This window comes from Arachis duranensis, chromosome 3 (genome assembly GCF_000817695.3).
Source record: "Arachis duranensis cultivar V14167 chromosome 3, aradu.V14167.gnm2.J7QH, whole genome shotgun sequence".
Taxonomy (NCBI): Eukaryota; Viridiplantae; Streptophyta; class Magnoliopsida; order Fabales; family Fabaceae; genus Arachis; species Arachis duranensis.
In genome coordinates this window covers 84824879-84827957 of record NC_029774.3, presented here as the reverse complement: position 1 = coordinate 84827957, position 3079 = coordinate 84824879, and the positions used below count along the sequence as shown (strand labels likewise).

General features: G+C 43.9%; 1 non-coding gene across 1 annotated transcript; it reads left to right on the top strand.

Moving 5' to 3' along the window:
* Positions 1-206: 206 nt before the first annotated feature.
* Positions 207-314, top strand: LOC127746190 (small nucleolar RNA R71). The gene has a single exon (XR_008007810.1). It is a non-coding gene; the product is annotated as a small nucleolar RNA R71 (small nucleolar RNA).
* Positions 315-3079: the final 2765 nt, after the last annotated feature.

Sequence of the window (3079 nt, the reverse complement as noted above, 5' to 3'; positions counted from 1 at the left end):
TTCCATGAGAGATTTGGATGATTTCTCCATGAAGGATTATAGGTGTTTCCATACATGAATTGGTTATTTGCAACCATTTCAATGAGTTCTTGAGCTTCTGCAGGCGTCTTCTTCAGATGAAGAGATCCTCCAGCAGAGCTGTCCAATGACATCTTAGACAGTTCAGACAGACCATCATAGAAGATACCTATGATGCTCCATTCAGAAAGCATGTCAGAAGGACACTTTCTGATCAATTGTTTGTATCTTTCCCAAGCTTCATAGAGGGATTCACCTTCCTTCTGTCTAAAGGTTTGGACTTCCACTCTAAGCTTACTCAATTTTTGAGGTGGAAAGAACTTTGCCAAGAAGGCATTGACTAGCTTTTTCCAAGAGTTCAGGCTTTCTTTAGGTTGTCAGTCCAACCATATTCTAGCTCTGTCTCTTACAGAAAAAGGGAATAGCTCTGTCTCTTTCAGGTTCAGGGTCAACCTCAACAAGAATACTTTTGTCTTTGTTCCTGCTCATATGAAAGAGAAGAGAACAAGAAAGTAGGGAATCCTCTATGTCATAGTATAGAGATTCCTTGATGTGTCGGAGGAAAAGAAGAATAGAAGGAGAAGGTAGAAGAATTCGAACTTATCAAGAGAGATAGAGTTCGAATTGTGCATTGAAGAGGAGTGTTAGTCCATAAATAGAAGGATGTGAGAAGAGGGAAAGAAATTTTCGAAAATTAAAGTGAATTAATTAAAAGAAATTTTGAAAAATGGTAATTGTTTTTTGAAAACTAAGATTGGGAAAGAAATTAAGTGAAATTTGAAAAAGATTTTGAAATTAGAAATCAAAAAGATATGATTGAAAACTATTTTGAAAAAGATGTAATTAAGAAGATATGATTGAAAAGTTATGGTTTTAAAAAGATTTGATTGAAAAGATATGATTAAAAAATAATTTAAAAAGATTTGATTTTTTTAAAATTAATGACTTGGCTAACAAGAAAAGATATGATTCAAACATTAAACCTGTTCATACCCTGACCGGGGTCCTCCAACTCGGCAAATTCGCAAGAGGTCCGACCTTGCCTAAAGCTCACACCTAAAGGTCGGACCTCGGACAAAGAGCAAAGGAAGGCCCATCAAAAGGAACGCAGCCCAAACCTAAAGGCCGAAAAGGCCTGGAAAAGGCGGTTCCACAAAGATAGAGATAAAACTCCCAAAGATAAGATAAGATAAGAATATCTTATCCAGGGAAGATCACTGCCAACTACTATAAATACACTGGAGCACCCAGGTATGGCATTCATTCCAAATCTACACATATCTGCTTGGACCCATGCTAACTTAAGCATCGGAGTGTCATTGCAGGTACAACCACCAACCATTCTGCATATCAAGCTCGGGTCACCGAACCCCCACCTCGGGCTTCTCCAGACGACCGAGCTAAACGTTTCAGGTAAACCCTCGGAACATTGGCGCCGTTGCCGGGGACCTGGAAGTCATCCCTCTACCATGGCAGACGACCCTCTCAACGATGAGCACGCTGCATCTGAGCAAGAGGACGAAATTGACACCGGAGAACGACCGGACAGCCCTCTATCACCACGTACTCCAGGAGGAAACAAACAGAATCGCCCAAAAACATCACTCCCAAAGAAGGATCCACAAAATTCTGAAAGAGAGAAGAGCTCGGAAATCCTAGAAGCAGTCCGGGCACAACAAGACCGACTAAAACAACTCGAAGAGGACATAAAGAAGCAGAAAGAAACTGAACAAGATCTGAGAAGGGAAACTCGAAAGCGCAGAGAATTAGAAGAAAAACTGCGGAAAATAGAGGCCAACCTGAAAGACCGGACAGAACGCGGCACCACCACCGAAGGCAACCATGATCCCTTCACGCAAGAGATCATGAAGGAGAAGGTACCGCGAAACTTCAAACCACCCGATATGGACCTCTACGACGGCACCACCGATCCAAGTCATCACCTCAGCAACTTCAGAAGCAGAATGTACCTAGTCGACGCCTCCGACGCGACTCGGTGCAAAGCCTTCCCCACCACTCTCACCAAGTCAGCCATGAAGTGGTTCGACAACCTGCCACCAAGATCAATCACCAGCTTCGAAGACCTAACCAAAAAATTCCTAACAAGATTCTCTATTCAAAAGGACAAGACAAAACATGCCCCCAGTCTACTCGGGATCAAACAAGGTGACCAAGAAACTCTCCGAAAATACATGGAGCGATTCAACAAAGCCTGCCTGGACATACAACACTTGCCCACTGAAGCAGCCATCATGGGACTAGCAAACGGCCTAAAAGAGGGACCGTTTAGCCAATCCCTATCCAAACGATACCCGACCTCCCTATACGAGGTATAGGAGCGGGCAGGAAAATATATCAACATGGAGGAAACCTCCCAGCTAAGAGACTTTCCTAGGAAAGAATCAACCTACCCACTCCGAAATCAGGATCGGGAACAGAAAAAGAAAGAAGAACCCAACTCGGACAAGCCACGAAAGTACCACAGCTACACCCCCCTCCGAGTCTCCTTGGTAGACGTCTACAGAGAAGTATACCACACCGAAAAAATCCCACCACCCCGACCGCTAAAGCACAAGAAAGCAGGGAGAGATCGGTCCGAATACTGTGAATGTCACAAGCTCTACGGTCATTCTACTAACGACTGCTACGACCTAAAAAATGTTATAGAGAAGCTAGCCAGAGAAGGAAAACTCGACAGATACATAGCAGAGAAAGGAGAAGAGACCAGGAAGAGAAGGCGGGGGGACAACGAAGATCGGGCCGAACAAACCCCACGAACCCCTGAAAGACATGTTCACATGATAAATGGAGGTTTTGCAGGCGGAGGAACATCCAAATCCTCACGAAAAAAACACCTCAAAGAAGTCTATCACATCCGAGAAGACAGTCCCCTGCCCGAATTACCTACTATTTCATTCACCCGAGAAGATGCTCAAGGGATAATTCCCGGTCATGACGATCCAATGGTAATCACCATTATCCTAGCAAACGCCAACTTACATCGAACCCTGATTGACCAGGGAAGCTCAGCAGATATCCTGTTCAAAACGGCCTTCGACAA